The following is a 24,760-nucleotide window of genomic DNA, read 5'->3' on the forward strand; positions in this document are numbered from 1 at the left end:
TCTGGGCTGCTGGGCTGTGTTGGGAGGCTCCCAGTCTGCTCAAATGATGGCTGAATGGGGCTCTGTTAATTCACACTGCTCCCCATTCCCAGCTCTGGGACATTCAGCTGAGGTTGCAGGGAAGGCTAATGTCCACGCCCAGTTTTGTGGTGTGTGCCTGTTATTTGAAGCACTTCCGTCACACTGGGTTGTCTGGGGCAGCTCTGGGCTATGGGGCTGGCGATTGGCAGGAGTGTTTCCTGTCCACCAGGATGGTGGCTGTGAGCGGACACCCCCCTTTTCTTGGGAAGTTGTGTTGTTTAGTGAATTTTCTCAGCCACTGGATTATTGCCTTTTGTCTCAGAGCTCTCTTAGTTCTGCTCTTGACTTGACGTGCCCAAATTTCAATTCTTTGAAGCTTTCTGTATTGAGCTTCTTAGAGTAATTGTTTTAGAAAAAGCAAAAAGGATTTAAAAAAAAAAAAAAAAAAAAAAAAAAAACGGCCCTCCTCAGAGATCTAATGGGTTATTGAAATGCTAATAGACAAAGCAACCAGGGCCATTAAGGAAAGGTGCACAGGGCAGAGAGATCAGCCTTGCTTCGGGATTTGCATATGCGCCTCAAGGCCTGATCTCCGCCCTTCCCCTTTCTGTGTTCACCAGAACTCCAAAAATCCTCTGCTTTTAGTTTGGAGTTTTTCGTGTTGTTTTTTTTTCTATGCCTGTCTCCTCTCTGCTGGGCTGGCTGCTCTCAGAGTCTCTGGTGTCTGGTCTCAGTCTATCTATGGTTGGAGTTTGAATCAGTAGAATGAGTTTCCGATAAGAGCAGCCACTGCAATTCTCCCTTCTCCTTCCTGGAGCTGACAGCCCCTCCTCCCCCGGGACTGAGCCTGGCAGGGAGGGGCGCGGGTCCCCTGGCCGCAAAAACTTACAGATTTCGCTGATCTCAGCAGTTCCACGTTTTCATGAGTGTTGTATGAAGTATGCCCAAAGACAGATTGCTCTGTGGTGTCCAGTCCACGCAGTTCCTGGCTTTTTACCTACTTTCCTGGAGGAGTAACTAAAACATACAGCTCACCAGTCTGCCATCTTGCCCCGCCTCTCCGATAGACTCACTTTAGACCCAAGGATACAAATAGGCTGAAGGTAAAATGATGGAAAAAGATATTCCATGTAAGCAATAACCAAAAAAGAACTGAGGTCACTATACTAATATTAAACAAATAGACCTTAAATGTAAAAATGTTATGAGACAAAGAAGAATGTTATCCACCAGTAAGAAATAACAATCATAAATATTTATGCCCCTAACCAGGGTGCCCCAAAATACAAGAGGTAAACACGGGAAAACTCAAGGGAGTAATAGATGTCTCCAGAATAATAGTTGGAGACTCCAATACACCTCTTATCAGTAGATAGAACATAAACACAGAGGATCAATAAGGACACAGAAAATTTGAATAATATGATAAATGAACTAGACCTAACAGACACATACAGAACAGTGCACCCCAAAAGAGCAAGATATATATTCTTCTCAAAGGCTCATGGATCATTCTCAAGGACAGACCATATGTTGGGTCACAAAACAGGTCAATTTTTAAAGATTGAGATTATATAAAGCACTTTCTCTGATCATAATGGAATGAAGTTGGAAATCACTAACAGGTAGAGAACTGGAAAATTCACAAATATATGGAGGTTAAAAAACATACTCTTAAACAATCAGTGGGTCAAAGAAGAAATAGCAAGAGAAATCAGTAAACATCTCAAAATGAAACAAAACAAGAATATGACATATCAAACTTAAGGGATTTTGCAGTCAAATGCAAATGTGATGAATGCACAACTAAAGGATGGTACTGTGAACAACTGATGTACACTATGGATGATTGTATGGTATGTGAATATATCTCAATGAAAGTGAATTTTTTTAAAAAAAGAGTTAACCAAAACCTGAAGAATATAATGTCTGGATGACTGACAAATACAATGTTTAGATCACTGAGCGTATGAATACTGTGGGGGGAGAAAAAAAGGTGGTTTTGCTGGTGGTGCCATGACAATAGGGAATAAAAAAGAAACAACCTCTTTAAAAAAAAAAAATACTTAAAGGATGCAACAAAGGCAGTGCTGAGAGGAATATTTATAGCCTTAAACACTTACATTGAGGAAGAAAGAGATCAAAGACAAAAATCAAAGACCTAACTGCACACTTGGAGGAAGTAGAAAAAGAACAAAAAACTAATCCTAAAGCAAGCAGAAGGGAAGAAATAACCAAGATTAGAGCAGAAGTAAATGAAATTGAGAACAACAACAAAAACAATAGTCAACAAAACCAAAAGTTGATTCTTTGAGAACATCAATAAAATTGACAAACCCTCAGCCTGGCTGACAAAGAAAAAAGAGAGAAGATGCAAATAAATAAAATCAGAAATGAAAGGGTGAACACTACTAATGTCCCCACAGAAATAAAAAAGATCATAAGAAGATACTATGAACAACTGTATGCCAACAAATTAGAAAATTTAGATGAAATGGACAATTTCCTAGAAACACAGGAACAAACTACACTGATTGCAGAAGAAATAGAAGACCTCAACAGACCAATAGCTGGTAGAGATTGAGGCAGTCATCAAAAAACTCCCAACAAAGAAAAGCCCAGGACAAGATGGCTGCACAGGTGAAGTCTACCAAGCATTCCAAGAAAAACTGTTACCAATCTGGCTCAAACTCTTCCAAAAAATTGAAGAGGGAATACTACCTAACTCATTCTATGAAGCCAACATCACCCTAAAAGCAAAGCCAAACAAAGATACTACAAAAGAAGTACAGACCAATCTCTCTAAATAATATAGTTGAAAAAAATCCTCAACAAAACACTTGCAAATCAAATCCAACAGCACATTAAAAGAATTATACACCATGATCAAGTGGGTTTTATTCCAGGTATGCAAGGGTGGCTCAACACAAGAAAATCAATTAATATAATATACCACATTAACAAATCAAAATGGAAAAACCACATGATCATATCGATTGACACAGAAACAGCATTTGACAAAATCCATGATCCTTTCTTGATGAAAACACTTCAAAAGATAGGAATAGAAGGAAACTTCCTCAACATGATAAAGGGCATATTTGAAAAACCCACTGCAAACATCATACTCAATGATGAAAGACTAAAAGTTTTCCCTCTAAGATACGGAACAAGACAAGGATGCCCACTGTCACCACTGTTATTCAACACTGTACTAGAAGTGCTAGCCAGAATAATTAGGCAAGAAAAATAAATAAAGGCATTCAATTGGAAATGAAGTAAAACTTTCACTATTTGCAGATGACATGATCCTATATTTAGAAAGTCCCCAAAACTCTAAAGCAAAGCTACTAGAGCTAATAAGCAAGTTCTGCAAAGTGGTGGGATACAAGATGATCAATAACAACAAAAAATCAGTAGTGTTTCTATACACTAGTAACGAGCAATCTGCAGAGGAAATCAAGAAAGAGAATCCACTTACAATAGCATCTAAAAGAATCAAATATCTAGGAACAAATTTAACCAAGGATGTAAAGGACCTGTATTCAGAAAATTACAAAACACTGCTTAAAGAAATCAAAGACAACCTAAACAAAAGGAAGGACATTCTGGGTTCATGTATCGGAAAACTAAATATCATTAAGGTATCAATTCTCTCCAAATGGATTTAAAGAATCAATGCAATCCCAATCAAAATTGCAACAGTCTACTTTGAAGAAATGGAAAAGCTCATAATCAAATTTATTTGGAAGGGACCCCAAATAGCAAAACATATTGAAAAAGAAAAACGAAGTTGGAGGACTCACAATTCCTGACTTTAAAGCGTATTACCAAGCTACAGTGGTCAAAACAGCATGGTACTGGCACAATAATAGACAAATTGATCGATGGAACCAAACTGAGAGTTCAGAAATAGACCTGTGCATTTGGTCATCTGATCTTTGACCAGGGCTACCAAGTCCACTCAACTGGGACAGAACAATCTCTTCAACAATGGTTCTGGGAGAACTGAATATCCATATACAAAAGAATGAAAAATGACCCCTATCACTATATACAAAATGGATCAAAGACCTAAACATTAAGAGCCAGGACCATAAACTCCTAGAAGAAAATGTTGGGAAACATCTTGAAGATCTTGTGGTAGGCAGTGGTTTCTTAGACTTTACACCCAAGGCACATGTAACAAAAGAAAAAATGGATAAATGGGACCTCCTCAAAACTGAAGACTTTTGTGATTCAAAGGACTTTGTCAAAAAGGTAAAAAGACAGCTGTAACACTTGTGCACATACTGGGGGCAGGTAGTATGTCTGGCCCAGTATGTCTGGGGTTGGCCTGAGGGACTCACTGTCCCAGAACTTGCCCTGCCTAGAGAAGAGAGCTCAAGGAGCTCTCATACAGAAAGCTGTAAGAGAACAGTCAAGTAGATACTTGGGCCAAAGGATTGCTGCAGTGCCCAGGTCCATGAGGAAACTGTTTCCCAGGGGAGAGGGGACATTCATATCCATGGAAATGGGGGAATTACAAGGGCCACAAGTACATACCCAAGACTGGATGCCTGCACAGAAAGGACCAGGGTGCCCCTACACTGTGGCCTCAAGATATTCTCAAATCTCACTGTATGGATAAGCCCTGAAGTGCTTACACAGATCAATCTGCAAAGACTAGGAAAGGTGTTTTATTTCTTTCCTTCTTTTAATCATTCTTTTTTATTAGCTCCTGGCATTCAAGGAAACCTCTGTCATAACTCTAGCTGGATACAAGCTTAAGGAACGTATGCCTTAGATCCCAAATTCCAGTGACAACACATTAAAATATCAAAATGTCCAGGCTTAAGGAACCCCAAGGATTTCCAGCAGTCAGAAGCAAATGTTACAGACTTTGGGGAGACAGCATCACCTTGCTGACACCTCTATTTAGGACTTCTCCTAGCCTCAAAACCATGAGCCAATAAATTTACATTGTTTAGGCAGGAAAAAAAACAACTATTCAGGCTTCAACATAAGGTTACAAAACATACAAAGAAATAGGAAGCCATGGCCTAGGGAAAGGAGTATATTAAAGCATTAGAAACCATCAGTGAGGTGGACCAGACCTGGGATATACCAGACAAAAACATTTAAAAATGTTACTAAATGTACTCAAAGAGCTAAAGGAAAACATGGACAAAGAACTAAAGGAAATCAGGAAAACAGCAGATGAACACAAATATAATATCAATAGAGAAATGGAAATTATGAAAAGAAACCAAATAGAGCTGAAGACCAGAGTTACAGGAATTTGAAATTCCCTAGAGGAGTTTAACAGCAGACTGGAGCTAGCAAAAGAAAGAATCAGAGAACTTTAAGATAAGACAACTGAAATCATCCGGTATGAGTAGCAGAAAGAAGAATGAAGAAAAGTGAACAGAGCCTGAGGAACCTGTGGAACAACATCAAGTATACCAATATGCACACAGTGGGGGTCCCAGAAGGAGAAGAAAGGGCAGAGAGAATATTCAAAGACACAATGGCTGAAAACTTCCCAAATTTAACAAAATACAGGAAAACACACATCCAAGACACTCAATGAACCCCAAACAGTATTAACCTGAATAGACCCATGCTGCAGTATATAATCAAGCTGTCCTATGTTAAAGAAAAAGAGAGAGTTCTAAAAGCCACAAGAGAGAAGCAACAAGTCACGTATGATGGACAGTCAATAAGATTAACTGCCAATTTTTCAGAAATCATAGAGGCAAGGAATGACATATTTAAAGTGCGGAAAGCAAGAAACTGCCAACTAAGAATAATATATCCAGCAAAACTGTCTTTCAATAATGAGGAAGAGACCATGACATTACCAGATAAACAAAAGCTGAGGGCATTCATCAGCACTAGACAAGAGATGCTAGAGAGAGTTCTTTAAGTTAAAAGGAAAGGACACGTAGAAGTCAGAAGTCAGGAGAAACCACCGGAGGAGACCATGTGATCGAGGCCAAGATGCAAGCCAAGGAACACCAAGGATTGCAGCAAGCCAGCAACAGAATGCTACAGACTCCAGGGAGAAAGCTTGGCCTGTTGAGACCCAGATGTCGGACTTCTAGCCTTTGAAACCAGTGAACTTAAGTCCTTAAGGAATTCCCATTGGTCCTCCAGAAGCACTGGAGCTTCAGGGATTAAAGACAAGAATTACAACCCACTTTCAGTCTTTGAGAAGCATATGAGACCATCGACAGAGAAGGGAAAGAACAACAGCAAGTTCATTTAGCAAATAAGACTGACATCATTGCCCATTTTGTAGTTTGTAGGCATAGAGGACACAGGCATGAAAACGCCTTACTCATTATTGAATTTTATAACGTGGATTTCTCAGGACTCTGTTGCAGACCTACATTCACTTCTCACACCAGAAGCACACAGAATTATCTTTAAGACAGAAGCTTAAATTCCCAGTAATGGAGATACAAGTCTTATCATTTGTCTAGAAAGTATCCAAGTGTATCTATGGACTATATCCCTCTGTTTTAAATGAGCTGTGTCTGAGTCAGACAGAGTTCTGAGCTGTTATCGGCCTCTATGGTGTACATATAGTAACACCACGAGAAGATAAGGGTTCACTGATCTTTTGCAGCACACTAGTTTGAAATCACAGCAATAATTTTGCTGAAGATACTAAAACTCCACATCGTGAGGACTTAATCCACTGCTTATGTGTTGGTCATACTTTCAACTGAGAACACATCACTCTTTCATCTATCTGTTACATACATACACATATCCATAAATGAGGCATCCATATCCATAACTTGATAAATACAGGAATTCTATATATACTGTTCCATATTTTTTTATAGGACACATTGGAGGTTCCCATATGAGCAAATACAGATTAAGTTGTCTTTTTAAAAATACATAAAACATGTATTTTTTAAAAATCCAAGCAGTATAAGAAGGAACAAAGTGGAAACCGTGTCCCTCTAATCCCAAATTTGTAGTCTCCCAATGACTGTGCCCAAAAAGAGGCACTGATAAAGTTCTTAAATAAAATTAATAAAGAAATGAGAAAAAAAGAGAGAGGAAGAGAAGACTAAAGATGGCTGCAAATTATTTGTTATCCTCCCATATACAGCTGGAGTCTATTTCTCTATCCCCTTAAATCTGGGCTGGTCCTGCGCTGGTTTTAACCAATAAAATATGGCAGATGCACAGCAGATACAGTTTTGGACTTAAGCTCTTAAGGGGATTAGCATTTTCCTGTTCTCTTTCTTGAAAATCAGAAGCCAGAAGTCTCACTACAATCATGCTACACTCCAAAAACAATGTTTAGAAATGACTGGATTCTCCAGACCTTTCTCAATATAGTATATTACTCAATTTTTTTTTTTGTCTGGAATCTAATTGTTTTTGTTTCTATTTCTTTAACCATCACTGGTTTTAAAGCATTTTTCCAGCTTTGACAGTTATTTGTGAATATTTTTTCTGTGAGCTGTTAATTTATTTTACTCTTTATATCATTAATCTATTTATTGAATAAAAGACTTATGTATTAAAAATTTATTTCCTTTTATGTTACAAATAAATTTTTAATATTTATGTAAAAAAAGAAAAAAAAAGGAAAGGACACTAGACAAGACTGAAGCCACATGAGGAAATAAGGATCGTCAGTAAAGGATAACAAAATGGGTAAATACAAACACTAATATTATTGAAATTTTAGTTTATAACTCCACTTTTTATTTCCTACAGTTTTTAAAAGGCAAATGCATAAAATGTAATGACAAATGAGTGGTTTTGGACTCATACTGTATATATAATTTGTGATAAGAAACTACACAAAGGTGGTGAGACAGAGGGGTATAGGAACATAGTTTGTATATAACATTGAAGTTTAGTTGCTATCTAAGCAAACAACTGTTACAGATTTAAGATGTTAAATTTAAGCTCCATGGTAATCACAAAGAAAATATCAAAGAATATGTAAGCTCATAGAAACAGAAATTAGAGTACAGATTGCCAGGGTAGGGGGGAAGGGGAAGGGTGAATGGGGAGTTACTGCATAATTGGTATAGGGATTCTGTCCGGTGAAATGGGAAAGTTTTAATAATGGAAAGTGTTGAGGGTACTATAACAGTGTAAATATGAGTAATCGCACTGAATGGTATGATTGCAAGTTGTTGAGATGGGAAAGTTTATGTTGTATATATGATCCAACAATTAAAAAAAAAAAGGAATGAGCAACTAAAGAAACAAGGACAATTAAATACAACAATACATGGTCTTAGGATCTAATAATGGAGACGAAAAGACACAAAAGGACATTTTTTTGACATATGAAAAACAAGAAACATAGCTTGTAAACTTTATATCAATGCTAAATTTCTTGAATGTGGTAACTGTACTTACGGTAGTCACATAAGTAAATATCCTTGTTCTTAGGAAATGCACATTTGTATTAAATGTTCAAGTTAACATGATGTATACAACTTACAATCAAGTGTTCAGAAAAACAGATTGAGAAATAGACATACATGGATAGATGGACTGACAGACTGATGGATAGATAGAATGATACGGCAAATGTGGCAAAATATTAAAATTGGTGGATTGGGGTATCTGGGGGGAAAGGAGTATGTGGGGTTCTCTGTATGGGGTGTGTATTATTTTTGTAACTGTCCTGTTAAGTTTGAAAGTATTTCAAAATAAAAAGTTTTTTAAAACATACAAGACACATTGCAACCAAACTACAGAATTAAGAAAATAAATGCTTAGTACACAATTTAAATGAATTAATATCTGTAATGCACTCTGAACAGTACTTGATACAGAGTAAACACCATACAAGTATTTCTTAAGTAAGTTTTAAAAAAACAAAACCTATTTTTGACAAAGGAGGAAATAATAACTTTATAGTGGAGAATCCTGGCAGAAACCACCTTTACCAAGAGGCCACAGTTAATATCACCAGTAGTGGGAGAAAATCAATACCATGTAGCTCCTGAAATGATTTACTGAGAAGGACACAACATTACTTAAAGATAGTATGCCTGCCAAAAATGCATAATCTGAATCTAAGCATAAGGAAACAGGAGAAAATCCCAAGTGGAAGGACAATCTACAAAATAACTTGCCTGTATTTTCATAAATATCAACACCATGAAACTGAAAAAAGCTGAAGAACTGCTCCAGATTAAAGAAGACTAAAGTGACATTAACTGTATGAATGATCTTGGATTAGATGTTGGACTAGGAGAAAACAAACTGCTACAACTGACATGAATGGAAAAACTGGAAAGATGGAAACAAGGTCTTTAGATCAGAAAACAGTATTATATCAATGTTTTGTTTCCAGATTTTGAGAACTCTTAGGGCATTATATAAGAGAATGGCCTGGTTGTTAGGAAATAGATGCTACAGTATTTAGAGACAAAGGGGCATTAAGTCTATAGCTTACTCTCAAATGGTTCAGAAAATAACAACAACATGTATATATAAAGAAAGAATGATAAAGCAAATGTGGCAAAATGTTAACAGTTTGGTGATGAAGGGCATATGGGGTAATTCTTTGTACCTTTCTTGGAACCTTTCAGGAAGTTTAAATTATCTAAAAAAGTTAAAAACCTATCTTTGTGTAAACATATTCTGAATTTTAACTTGGGATATTAGGAACATAGCTTATCCAGATGAAAATTCTGCAACAGAAATGGAAACTCTTGTTTACTCCTGGGGAAAGGAATTGAGAATGGAATCTCAGGAATCTAATGTCAGCAGAATGACACAAGGAACAGCAAAGAGGCCAGGTGTTCCCAGCAGTAGTGAGGAAGAGAAAAAAAACAGTAGACATTCCAAGCATCAGTAGGATCCTTGGTCAAGAATGCTGACTGCTCAAGTGGGAAAGAATTTCTATTTAATTTCTCCAAACTCAATTTCTTGATTTTTATCCATTACCACGAATCTATACTTCCCCAAGTCTTCACCTTCTCAGTATATAGTATCAACCATCCACTCAACTGCTGAGGCCAAAAGCCTTGCAATCATCCTTGACTCCCATTTTTACCATTCCCATAACCAAACTGACACCGAAAAAAACTGGGATTCTCTGCCTGATGCACATAACAGCATGTCTATTACACCAGGGTTTCTAAAAGGGAGTTTATTGCTACGCGCAAAACAGGAGATTAGATGGCCTCTCAGCCTAAAAATCTGTCCCCCCAAATCTAAGGAGTTTAGGTTTTTTTATGGATTCAAACAAGGGGAGATGGAGTAGTTACCATTACAATAGCAAGTATAAACAGGGCTGAGACTAGCCTAGAATAACCATCACAATAGTAAGTATAAACAGGGCTTAGACTAGGCTAGAATAACCATTGCAATAGTAAGTATAACTGGGCTAAGACTAGATTCAGTAATTTCAGGTATTAACTTTTGGCTATTCTATAATATACTAGAAGGAAAAAAAATCTATATAATGATTCAGTAATCATGATTATGTTCATTCTTTACTTCTCAGTTACAAAATGATTAGCAAATACTATGCTCCAAACCTAACAAATCCAAAAGTTACCTCCTCTAAGAATCCTTCTCTGACTATCCCAACTAAAACAACAGTCCCAGAAACTTTCTATTCCCTTATCCTGTTCTGTTTTATCTACGATACTCATCACTACCTAGCATTATATTAAGTGTTTATTGTCCATCTCCCCCAATAGAATGTAAACTTCATGAGAACAGTACAGTACCTGGCACATAGTAAATATGCAATAGATTTGCTGGCTAACTGAATGAATGAATAAAGAGTACCCCTGATCATGGAGGTTACATGGGCATGTTCACTTTGTAATATTTAATGAAGCTGTACACTTATAACATATGCATTTCCTATATGTTAAACATTATATTAAGTTTATATTTAAAAGAAATTCAATATTATTACTCATCACATAAATACAAAATAAAAATTACACACACATACCAGAATGGCTAAAATTTAAAAACAGAAAATACCAAGTTTGATGAGGATGTGGACCAACTAGAATTCTCATATATTGATGGCTGGAATATAAAATGATACAATTATTTCAGAAAACTGTCTGGAATTTCCCATTGAATTTAAACTATGCTGACTTTATGACCCAGTAATTTTATTCCTAATCATACACCCAAAACACAAGTACATATGTCTACAAACAAGAATGTTAACAGCAGCTTTATTCGTAAAAGTCCCAGTCGGGAAACAATAAGAGAATACATAGACAAATTGTGCTATATTCACATAACGAATATTAACCAGCAAAAAAGAAAAAAAAGAATGAACCAATGCTATGAACAACAACATAAATAAATCTCATAGGCATTATACTAAGCAAAGAAGCCAGACTCAAAGAGTATATACTACATGATTCCATTTTTATTAAGTACAAAAACAGGAAAAAATAATCTCAGGTGGTTGAAGTCATTAGTAATAGTTACTTCAGGATAGGAGTGTGTGATGACTGAAAACAGAAATGAGGGAACTTTGCGGGGAGGGTGTTCTCTATCTTGATCTGGGTGGCACTCAAAGGGATGAAAACTCTAATAAAACATTGCCTAACACAAAATCCTGAAGATGCTTCCTGATGTTCTCTTCTAGAAGGGCTATACTTCTGGTTCTAATATTTAGGTCTTTGATCCATTGTGAATTGTATACAGTGTTAAGGGGTCTACCTTCATTCTTTTACATATGGACATCCAGTTCTCCCAGCCCCATTTATTGAAGAGACTATTCTTTTTCAATTGAGTGGACTTTGTACCCTTGTCAAAATTCAGTTGGCCATAAATGTTGATTTCTGAACTCTCAATTTGATTCCTTTGGTTTATATGTCTGTCCTTGTGAAATATACACAAAGTTATTAACTATAGCATTGTTTATAGTAGCAAAAGTTTGAAAACAACTCAAACATCTACCGTTAGAAGATCAGATAAGTAAATTATGGTACATTCATACAATGGAACATAAGCTGAGGGCTTTATAGCCTATGATTAAACTTTATCCTAAGAGAAATAAAGGATTAATTAAAAGATTTTTAAGGAGGGGTGTGGTATGAGATTTGCATTTTAGAAAGGTCTCTGGTCTAGTTTGGAGCACAGATCGAAAGAGTAAAACTAGTTGGTGGCTTAAATTAGGGTAGGCCAATACCTAGTCACCTTGTGTTTTGATTTGTTAAAGCTGCCGGAATGCAATATACCAGAAATAGGTTGGCTTTTAACAATGGGGATTTATTAAATTACAAGTTACAATTTGAAGGCAGTGAAAATGTCCAAATTAAGGCATCAACAAGGGGATACCTTCTCTGAAGAAAGGCTGCTGGCATCCAGGGTTCTTCTGTCAGATAGCAAGGGACATGGCCGGCATCTGCTGGTCCTTCACTCCTGGGTTCCTCTCTCAGACAGCAAGGCACACAGTTTTGCTCCTGGATTTTGTTGCTTTCAGCTTCTGATTCCAGTGGCTTTCTCTCTGAGCATCTGTGTGTTCTCTCTTAGCATCTCCAGGGCGTTTCTCTCTCTAAGCTCTCTCCAAATGTCTTTGTCTTTTATCCTCTCATAAAGGACTCCAGTAAAGGATTAAGACTCACCTTGAACTGTATGGGCCACATCTCAATTGAAACAATCTAATCAAAAGATCCCACCCACAATAGGTCAGCTCCCGCAAGGATGGATTAAAAGAACATGGCATTTTCTGGAGTACAAAATAGCTTCAAACAAGCACAGTGTCCCACAGGGATCTGAGGCTATTTTTGCTTTTTCTAATTCTTCTTTCTTTCTGTTCCTCAGCCTAACTCATTTCAATTGTCTTCGAGTTCACTGATTCTTTCTTCTGCCAGCTCCAATCTGTTGTTCAAACTGTCCTGGGAATTTTTCATTCAATTTTTAATTTTCTATCTCTTTATTGACATTCTCATATTGTTCATTCACTCTTTTCCTGATATCCTTTCTCTGTATTTTCCTTCACCTCCTTGTGCATATTGAAGATCATTTTTTTTTTTAAACTCTTATCAGGTATGTCCAATCTGGTCTTCCTCACTGATGTTTTCTGAAGTTTTATCCTCAACCTTTGGATGGGCCATCATTTCCTCTTTGTCTTGTAATCTTTTGTTGAACACTGTACATTTTAATATTTTAAAATGTTAACTGTGGGATTCAGCGCTGAGTTGTCTGCTTCTTGAGTCTGTATTCAGCTAGTGATATGACAGAAATTTTCTTGAGTGCCAGGAGCTAATAAAATCAAAACACACCAATACAAAAATTACCATTCACAGTCTTTGCAAATTGGCTTTGCATTGGCTGGTACTCTCCTTCAGAGTTTGACCCTCCAGTCAAGGTCAGTCCAAAACCAAATGCAAAGTTCAGCATCCTCCCTGTCTTTTCTGAGCCTGTGTCTTGACCTGGGCTTGGGTTTACTAAAGGCCTTAGGAATTCCCGTTCACAGGAATTTTTATGTCCCCTCTACTCCCTAGGAAACAGACCTTCTCTCTCTCCCAGATTGTCCATGGAAGGACTTAAAGCTGGTAAGGCTTTGTCCCTAGCTATCAAATTCAGTTGTTTCTTACACCCCTTTCCCCATCCAAAGCTCTTTCTCCTTGAGGACAAATTCTGGGAGGGTGGAGGACAGTGCAAGCTGGGATAGGAGTTTCCTAGGTCAGTTTTTCCCAGCTGGAAGGAGGCCAGGGACCCCAAAGGGAGCACCAGTCAGCTCCACATTGCCCTGGGGAGAAGATGATGTAGGGGCCAATAAGGGTGCCAGGAGCTTCTCCTATGGCTCTTTGAAGCTGTGTTTTCTTGATTCAGCACTTACCCAGTAAATGCAGCCCTTTAACTGCTTTCCATAGTTCTGAGGAAGGGTATTGCTTTACGACTCCTCTGCTGCTTTTGCCAAAAGGAGGTTGAAACAATGGTTGCCAATCAGAGTTGGGCTTCCAGCATTCTGAAGCAGCCGGCCAAAAGTGCTGATCAGCTATTGGATCGACACACCCAAAGACCTTGGGGATCTAGGACCTTATATTCCACCCTGGCAACAGCAAGGTGCACCAGGAGCCAGGACTGAGGACTTCACTGCTGCCTGCCCTGAGGCAGGGGAATGGGAGAAATTCACCAGTTTTTACTGCAATTTATCAGCCTCTTCCTTCTGCTCTTCCCTGTATGCTACCAAGTGTTCTACAAGACTCCAGAATTTCAAAATAGTTGATTGAGAAAGTTCCTGACTGTTCAGTAACTGTTCTGGTAGAAAGACTGATTCCTGGGGCTTCCTACTCCACCATCTTCCCACAATTTTCTTCTTTTCTCATTTTTAAAGTATATTGTTTGTAAGAATGTCAACAAGAGTTCCACAATATCACCAGTTTACTAATAAATACAATTCTCATTCGTTTATTATAAAAGAACATGAACACTAAGAAAAACAAAGTTATGGCCCAAAGGAACAAACTTATACTTCAACTGACACACAGGAATTTAAACAACTAATGCTAAATCAATTCAAAAAAGTTTAGGGAAGATATGGCAAAAGAGATGACGCATAATAATGAAAACACTGGGTGTACATAAGGTAGAAATTTAAAATTCGAAAAAACAACTGGCAGAATGTATGGAAATGAAAGGCACGACACAAGAGATGAAAGACACAATGGAGACATACAACAGCAGATCTCAAGAGGCAGGAGAAAACACTCAGGAACTGAGAACAAGACACATGAAAGCCTACACACAAATCAACAGATAGAGAAAAGAATGGAAAAATATGGGCAATGTCTCCAGGAATTAAATGACAACACGAGACACAGAATGCATGTGTCATTGGTGTCCCAGAAGAGAGAAGAGAAGGGAAAGGGGGCAGAAGCAATAATAGAGGAAATAATCAATGAAAATTTCCCATCTCTTATGAAAGATATAAAATTACAGATCCAAGAAGCACAGCATACCCCAAACAGAATAGATGTGAATAGGTCTATGCCAAGACATTTAATAAACAGATTATCAAATGTCAAAGAAAAAGAGAGAATCCTGAAAGCAGCAAGAGAAAAGTGATCCATCACATACAAAGGAAGCCCGATAAGACTATGTGTGGATTTCTCAGCAGAAACCATGGAGGCAAGAAGAAAGTGGTGTGATATACTTAAGATGCTAAAAGAGAAAAACCACCAACCAAGAATCCTACATCTGGCAAAACTGTCCTTCAAATATGAGGGAGAGCTTAAAATATTCTGACAAACAGACAATGACAGAGTTTGTGAACAAGATACCTATTCTACAGGAAACACTAAAGGGAGCACTACAGACAGAAAGGAAAAGAGAGGAATGAGAGGTTTGCAACACAATTTTGGGAGATAGTAGCACAGCAATGTAAGTACACTGAACAAAGATGATTGCGAGTATGGTTGAAAGAGGAAGGTTAGGAGCATGTAGGACACCAGAACGAAAGATAAAGACTGGGACTGTATAACTCAGTGAAACCCAGGGTGCTCAACGATTGTAAGAAAACGTACAAATATGTTCTTACATGAGGTAGAAAAAATGAATGTCAACATTGCAAGGTGTTAAAAATAGGGTGGGATTGGGGGGAAAATACTATCAATGCAAACTAGAGACTATAATTAACAGAAACATTGTATTATGCTTCCTTTAAAATAACAAAGGCAATATACCAAAGCTAAATGCATGTGGTGGGGGACATAGGAGAGGGGTATGGGACTCTTGGCATTGGTGATGTTGCCTGACTCTTTATTCTACTTTGGTTTAATGCTGTCTTTCCTTTTATCCCTTCCTAGCTGCCATGTTTGTTTGTTTGTTTTCTTTTTCTTTCTTTTTTTTCTGTCTCCCTACCTTCTTTGACTCTTCCTCCTTCTTTGTGGAAGAAATGGAGATGTCCTTATATAGATAGTGGTGATGGTGTTGAATACATAAATACATGACTATACAGGGAACCAATGATTGTTTACTTAGGATGGAATGTATGATGTGTGAACACAACCGTCTTTAAAAAAATGGGTTGATGAAGAAACCTTGAGGGCATTATATTGAGTGAAATAAGACAGACACATAAGGACAAATATTGCAGGGTCTCACTGATATAACTAATTATAACATGTAAACTCACAGACATGAAATTTGTTATCAGGTTATACAGAACGGGGCTAAAGAATGGGCAGCGGTTGCTTATTATGAGCAGAATGTTCAACTAGGGTGAACTTAAACATTTGGAATTGGACAGAGGTGATGGCAGCACGTTATGAAAACAACTAACAGTGCAGAATGGTCTGTGAAGGTGGTTGAAAGGGTAAGCTCAGAGTCACGTATGTCACCAGAAGGAAAGGTGGAGGTTAAAAGATGGAAAATGTATAAAACAGTGAATCTTGTGGTGGACAATGTCTGTGATTAACTGTACAAATATTAGAAATTCCTCTCATGAACTAGAACAAATGTATGACACTATAACTAGAAGTTAATAATAGAGGGGCATATAGGAAAAAATATACACCTATTGCAAACTATATGCTAGAGTTAGTAGTATTTTAACATTCTTTCATCAGCAATAACAAATGTACTATACCAATACTATGAATCAGTAATGGAAGGGAGGTGGTTAGGGGTATGGGAAGATTTGAGTTTCCTTTTTTTGTCTTTATTTCTTTTCTGGAGTAATGAAAATGTTCTAAAAATTGAAAAAAAAATTAATTGTGGTGATGGATGCTGTGCCAGTTTGAATGTATTGTGTCCCCCAAACACCATTATCTTTGATGTAATCTTGTGTGGGCAGACATTATCAGTGTTGATTAGATTGTAATTCTTTGAGTGTTTCTGTGGAGATGTGCCCCACCCAGCTGTGGGTGATGACTCTGATTGGATAATTTCCATGGAGGTGTTGCTCCGCCCATTCCCGGTGGGCCTTCATCAGTGGAGCCATATAAATAAGCTGACTCAGTGCAGCTGGGAGTAACATTTTGAAAAAGAGCTACAGCCAAGAGGGACACCTGGAAAAAAGCACAGGAGCTGCAGATGAGACACAGTTTGAAGACAGCCGTTGAAAGCAGACTCTTGCTCCAGAAAAGCTAAGACAGGACAAATAACCCAAGTGCAACTAAAAGTGACATTTTTGAGGAACTGCAGCCCAGAGAGGAATGTCCTGGGAGAAAGCCATTTTGAAACCAGAACTTTGGAGCAGATGCCAGCCACGTGCCTTCCCAGCTAACAGAGGTTTTCCAGACACCGTTGGCCATTTTCCAGAGAAGCATTAACAAACTAGAACAGATGCACAGCTGTACGATGGTACCGTGGGCAACTGATTGTACACTTTGGATCTCTGGATAATTGTATGGTCTGTAAACAATCTCAATTTTTTAAAAATGTCCTATTAAGACTTAAAAAAAAACAGAACATGAAAAAGGAGAAAAGCCCAAATTAATGTACTGATATATGCTAAAAAAGAATTAGGAACAAAAAAGGTACCTCCTCAGGTCAAAAATATGAATGTAGTAATACCTTTCCATAAATCTGCTTTCTCAACAAATGTCTTCATTCATTGGCACTAACATTCTCCACTATGACACTCTAATCTAAAAGCTCTCCCATAGTTGTAAGACCTGGATGCCTTAAATTTTATTTTAGAAAATGGAAAATTCATTTGGAAAACCAATAAATTCCATTTTTTAAATAAAAACTCCAAATTGGAACAAGATAGAATTTTTCAAAATTTAAAATACATTTTAAGTGGAAAATCAGAAGCCATATGATACCACAACTCCTCTTTGCTACTAATAAAAGACATAGGGCCCCTCAATTGCTTAATATTAGTCATCAGTAGCAGCTGTAAGTGTGGGTGTAGAGGGGGCTAAAAAGGAGCAAAGCAGGAATACATGCGTTTGTCTCCTATTTCACTTCTAGCTGGTAGTTAGAGCTGTCTATATCCTCCTCCTCATGCAGGTGGCTATAATCCAACCCAACCAAAGCAAACCATCCTCAGCTGAATAATTCTCTTCAGTTATGGTTTTAAACAATACCAACCACTTCATTCCCACCTCACACACACATATAAACTCCATTCCTTGCATCTCCCCAAAGAAGAGATAAGCAAGCAGCTCAAGGGAATCCAGGCAGTTATTAGGCAAAACAAAGCAACACGATTAAAAGCAACTTTATTCACTGATTCAAATCCACAAAGGGAGATTCCATGCAAACAGAAAAAGCAATTTCTAATACCCTTGTTAACATTAAAAACTTATTAACTGATCAGTTAATAAGTTTTTAATGTGAATATACTCTGTGCCGTACCTGTGATAAAAAGAAATAAAAAATTGATTTCTAGCAAGAAAGCTCTAGAAATATTGATGAAAAAAAGGCACAAAATACTAATAGGAATTTTTTAAAAGAATCAGTATAGATCTTAATGATATTAGAAACAAAAGAATATTATAAGCAACCTGATCCCCATGCATTTGAAAACTCAGATAACAAATCCCTTGAAAAACACATTAACAGATACAAACAGAAATAGAAAATCTAAATAGCACCATCTCTAAAAGCAATTGAAGTCATAATTTCAAATTTTGCCATAATGTAAAAGATCTCTGATCTATTGCTGGTAGCAGTGTATACTAGTACAACTTCTTTGGAATACACACATTACTTTGTAAAATAGAACATTTATTAATTCTGTGACTCAGAAAGTACACTCCTAAGCACAAAGAGAAATTCTTACTCATGGTACACCAGAAAACATGTACTATTAATAACAGTAAGAAAATAAAAACAATCCAGATGTTCATCAAAAGGAGAATGAACAGTGATGTTACCACTAAATGAACTATCATACAGCAGAGAAAATAAGTCACTTACATTACGCAACAATATGTATGAATCTTAGAAACGAGTTAAAAACAATTCCCAGATTAAATGCAGCATGATACCCATTTTATAAAATTCCAATACAACCAAAACTAGACAATATATCATTTAGACACGCTTATATCTCTTATAGAACTATTTTCTGAAAAGGAAAAGTTAAAATAAAATTTTAGAATAGCGTTTATCTTGAAAGGCAAGGAGACTTGTAAGTTATTGTCAATATTCAATATTCGTGGATATTCTCTATAATATTTTTTAAATAAATCTATAACATAAACAAAATGACAATAAATAAATAAATTATAATAAAGATATTTTAAAGGCCATAGGGGATGTGGAGTAACTCTCACATATTACTAGCAAAAGTATAAAAAACCGTTTATCAAAATCACTAAAACTAAACATACACTGACCCAGAAGTGCCACTCCTAAATATACCCAACAGAGATGCATGTATATGTACACCAAGACATGTACAAGAATGTTTATTTGTAAGAGCCCAAAACTAGAAACAAAGTTAAACATCTATCAATGGAAGAAAATAATTATGGTAAATTCACAGAATTGAATACTTCACAGCAATGAAAAGAATAGACTACTGATACAACATGGATGAATCTCAACAATGCTGAGCAAAAAAATGTCAAACACAAGAGTATACGCTATATGATTCCATTTATATGAAATTCCTAAGTGACCACAAATAATCTGTAGTGACAGAAGTCAGAATAATGGTTGGGGAATAGGGAGTGATGATAGAGGTGAAAGACTGGGCCAGGGCTGAAGGTAGACTTCTAGGTTTCTGGTAGAGTTCTATTATCATGTCGGATAGTGGTGGCATGGGTACATTCAATTTGTAAAAATTCATTAAGTTGTACAGTTAAGGATTTTGCATTTTACTTCCAATGTATATTACACATTAAAAAAAAAAAGTCTGCTACAAAAGGAAATAAACTGTCTTTTTATCTTTTAACCAACTTGACAGTGTAACTGATAATCTCCGTTCCCTTTAGCACTCACTGACTGATACCACTGGCTGAACACTGGCACTTAACTGTAAAACAGCTCTTTTATACACTGGGGCATTTCAGCTCTCACTACACTATATACTTACTAAGAGTCTTACATATTTGTTCTTAAACCTGTTTAATACCAGCTGTGTTCCAGATGTAATGAAATAATAAATACACTAATAAACTATAAATGTAAGAAAAGTTGCTATTTCTTTGAATATGAAGTTGAATTCTCTGGAAAGACTGGAAAAAATACTTTAAAAAACTGTGATCAATTCAGATATGGGTGAGACATTTACAAGTTTAGGGAAAAATAAAAAGTCTAGCAGTCTATACTCAGAGAACTTTCCAAATTTCTAAGTTCTCATTCCAACTAAAAAAACAAACAAACAAACTAAAACTGGAAGTTGCAAGCAATGAATTACAGGGTGTTTAATTAATGCCAAAACGATGAAGAACTCTAATCTTCAGACTCACAGTCGATATATCAAAAGACTGGTGAATAAACATACATTTATTTGTTTTAAGCTAAAATAAAACGTTTATTTAAAGTACATTTTTTACTTCCTCCTTTAACCAACTTTTTCAATTAACAACAAACTATATAAGATCTGATAGTAATGGATAAGAAGACTACTATAATTAAAAAAAAACTTGCTCTAATAACTTTTGACAAACTAATACTATCTAGTAGACAAAGCGAAATTAATAACTGTCAACAAGTTTACCTATTATAACGGCAATAGAGAAATCAAATTGACCAAAGCTAGTACGGTTATACATAAAATAATATGCCTCTGGTGCCGTATTAGCTATTATCATTAATGGAAAGGGCAGCATGGCCAGTGCGCATACGCCACACTCATACGAGATTCCAGCCAGGTCATTTTATATTTCATTTTGTGCCTCTCTTTGTGCCTGAGAAGATGGCAGAACAGGAGCTCAAGTCAGTGCTGTTTGTATGTCTGGGTAACATTTGTCAACCACCCATTGCAGAAGCAGTTTTCAGAAAACTTATAACTGATCAAAATATTTCACATAATTGGAGGACAGACAGTACTGCAACACCCACATATGAAATAGGAAACCCTCCTGATTATTGGGGGTAAAATTGCATGAAGCAGCATGATATTCTCATGAATCACAACGCCTGGCAGGCTACCAAAGACGGCTTTGCCACATTTGATTTTATACTATGTACGGATGAAAGCAATCTGAAAAGAGCTGAATAGAAAAGGTAATCAAGTTAAAAACTGCAAAGCTAAAATTGAACTACCTGGGAGCTATGATCCACAAAAACAACTTATTATTGAAGATCCCTATTATGAGAATGACTCTGACTTTGAGACTGTGAACCAGCAGTGTGTTAGGTGTTGCAAAGTATTTTTGGAGAAGTCACAGTAAAGCTGCATCCATTCATTGCTGAAAGCCAACAATGTTTTAACATCTTTACAGTGATGTTCTAGGTTTTTCAATCAATCAGTGTGCTTAAGTGTAAGGTTTCAATAGCTCAAGGTCAAAACTGTTTTTTCAATTGGCTTACTTTTTCTTATCTTAAAAAATAATTGTAGATGGAAATCAATGTTGTGTTTGGCAGAGGAATTAATAAGAATATTTGATTCAGTTTATGCAGTACATTAAATATTCTAAAACAAACTGGACCTCTTATCTTGCCCCAATTACAAACACAGTGGAACAAAATAGTAGAACCACAAAATAAATATTCTGTATGCACTAACACAATCATTTCTTTCCAATGTTTAACCTTAATATACTAATCCAGTGACAGCCAGCACTCCAATATGCTTAATTATGATATTAATAAAAATGAAATAAAACATCACTTTAAGGTCCAAGTCAATATCTGAGCCCAATGGGACTTTAATTACCTACCTTTTCAGTAGGATGAAAAGGATAACTTGATAGTCAAATGGCCTCTATTCACCTATACTACCTCTCACCTTTTTACCCCAGGGCCTTTTATTGAATTACATACCCCTAGTCATTTGAATTCACAATCTTGATTGGAAGTATTCTAATTCACACATACCCATGTAGTGCACACTTGTACGTTAAACAGATAGTAAAGACCATGATTTATGAAATTAATCTTTAGCATCTCTGATTAGTCTTAATTTTTATTTATCTAGTTTATTTCAGAAGTAAGTCAGCTTTTTTGCTCCCATTTGGACCACTTTGCCTCCGAAAACTTAATTATATCCAGAAAGGACACTGTATGATGTTTTATCTTATACTCACTTTGACAAATGTCTGTTTTCATATGCACATATAGCCCAAATGTCAAATATATGTTGGCTTAGATGGGAAAAAAATAGTTTCAAAAGCTAGAGAAAGAGGATTCTATTATGTTGAAATCCTTAAATAACATGTTAAGTGTTCTTTTATCAGTGTTTCATTTATAGGTGAATAAAGGTAATTTCTGTGTAATTTGAGATGGCTGTAATTTAAATTAATTTCAATATATACCAGAAAAGACTGTTTTCAAAATAAACTGGGGAGTATAAAAATACAACTGAGATATATATAAAAGGGGGGGGGGGTAGCATGGTTTACTCTGTCCTGCTACAGACTAATTAATATAATGGCGATCTCAGAACTGTAGATTGCTGCTAAAAAGGCTACATTTGGGATCAAAACCTAAGGTCTAAGCATCCCTGAACAGCGAAGACAATGGCCTGACTTTTCATGATAATAAATTTGCCCTGAAGGTAAACTTTCTCTACAGTATAGTATTTCAATTTTCTTCATGGTATCTGATAAAAACCATGGGTTTCTCAGAAAAACAACAAAATTCTTGTTATACACAAGCATCTGTTTCCAATAACTTTGGATATGATAGTTTCTTACAGGTGTCTTTTTTTATATTTTATTTATTTTTAGTTGTGGTAAAATATAAATCATATAAAAATCATTTCAACCAATTTAAATGGACAATATTTTAACATTAAGAACACTGACAATACTGGATAACTTTCACCACTTCTATTTCCATACTATTTTCATCATTCCAAACCAAAACTCATACTCACTTAGCAGTAACTCCTATTCCATCCTTCCCCCACCCCTCAAAACCACTATTCTGCTTTTTGTCTCTGTGAATTTGCTTATTCTAAATATTTCCTATAAGAGAAATCACACAATATTTGTCCTTTTGTGTCTGGTATATTTCACTCAATACAATGTCTTCAAGTTTCATCCATGTTGTAGCACATACCAGCACTTCAATTCTTATTATGGCTGGAAAATATTCCACTGCATGCATATACCACGTTATGTTTATCCATTCTTCTGCTGATGGACATTTGGGTTACTTCCACCTCTTAGCTATTGTGAATAATGCTTTGTTGACACTGGTGTGCAAATATCCATCAGAGTCCCTGCTTTCAGTTCTTTTGTGTATATCCATAGGAGTGGAATTATCAGATCATATGGTAATTCTGTTTAACTTTCTGAAAAACCATCAAACTATTTTCCCCAGTAGCTGCACCATTTTACATTCCCAACAACAAGTACAAGGGTTCCTATTTCTCCACATCCTCACCAACCCTTGTCGTTTTCAGTTTTTTTAATAATGGCCATCCTAGTGGGTTTTCATTTGCAATTCTCTAATGGTTAATGATGCTGAGTATCTTTTCATATATTTATTAGTCATTTGAATATCTTCTTTGGAAACACGTCTATTCAAATCTTTTGCCCATTTTTTAATTGGACTGTCTTTTTATATTTTGAGTTGTAGGAGTACTTAATATATTCTGGATATTGAACCCTTATCAGATGTATGATTTCCAAATTGTTCTCCCACTCTGTAAATCATCTTTTTCCTTTCTTGATAATGTCGTTTCATTATGACATTCATTTTATCAACTTTTTCTTTTGCTGCTCATGTTTTTGGTGTAAAATCTAACAAATCTATTGCCAACTACAAGATCTTGACGATACTTCCCTGTTTTCCTGTAAGAGTTTTATAGTATTAGCTCTTAGTATTTGGGTCTTTGATACATTTTTAATTAATTTTTGTATATTGTGAAAGATCAGGATCTACAGTCATTCTTTTGCATGTGGATTTCCAGTTGACCTTGCACCATTTGTTGAAGAGACCATTATTTTCCCATTGAATGGACTTGGTATCCTTGTCAAAAACCATTTGGCCATTCATGTGTGGATTGATCTCTGTACTTAACATTAAACTTATATTAAGCCTTATGCCAGTATCACACTGTTTTAATTACTGTAGATTTGTAGTTAAGTTTTTAAATCAAGAAGTGAGTCCTCCAGCTTTGTTCTTTTACAAGGTTGTTTTGGCTATCTGGGACCCCCTGAAATTTCATATGAATTTGAGGATCAGCCTTTTCTGTACTCAAAAAAGAGGTGCTAGAAATCTGATAGGGATTGCACTGAATTGGTAGATCGCTTTAGGCAGTGTTCCAGTTTGCTAAAACTGCAGAAATCCAAAATACCAGAAATGGACTGGCTTTTACAATGGGGGTTTATTAGTTTACAAATTTACAGTTCTAAGGCCATGAAAATGTCCCAATTAAAACATCAACAGGAAAATGTCTTCTTTGAAGAAAGGCATCTGGGGTTCCTCTACAAGGGAAGGCACATGGCCAGAGTCTGCTGGGCCTCTCTTGCTGGGCCTCTCCCGCTGGGCCTCTCCTGGGATTAGTTTCTGGTTTCCATTGCTTTCTCCAAAATGTCTCTGAGCTTCTGTCTTAGCTTCTCTCTCTCAGCTCCTGTGCATCCTTGCTTGTTTCTCCCAGGACAGTTCTCTTGAAGAGTCTGGGGGTCCTCTCTTAGCTTCTCTGGGGCAAACTCTGGATTTCATATCTTAGCTTCTTTCCTGGTTCTGGTTT

General features: G+C 36.5%; 1 protein-coding gene and 1 pseudogene across 5 annotated transcripts in view; one reads left to right on the forward strand and one right to left on the reverse strand.

Moving 5' to 3' along the window:
* SPATS2 (spermatogenesis associated serine rich 2) overlaps positions 1-24,760 on the reverse strand; it is a 197,271-nt gene that overhangs the window by 146,131 nt on the left and 26,380 nt on the right. The window contains exon 1 of one of the 5 annotated variants that reach the window (XM_037846129.1): positions 11,005-11,033. The exons of 3 other annotated variants lie outside the window; for them this stretch is intronic. The gene's annotated coding sequence lies outside the window, so the exon portion shown is untranslated. One more of the 5 variants, XM_037846130.1, reaches the window with a different exon arrangement.
* On the forward strand, positions 20,813-21,290 carry LOC119541839 (annotated as a pseudogene).

This window comes from Choloepus didactylus, chromosome 8 (genome assembly GCF_015220235.1).
Source record: "Choloepus didactylus isolate mChoDid1 chromosome 8, mChoDid1.pri, whole genome shotgun sequence".
Taxonomy (NCBI): domain Eukaryota; kingdom Metazoa; phylum Chordata; class Mammalia; order Pilosa; family Megalonychidae; genus Choloepus; species Choloepus didactylus.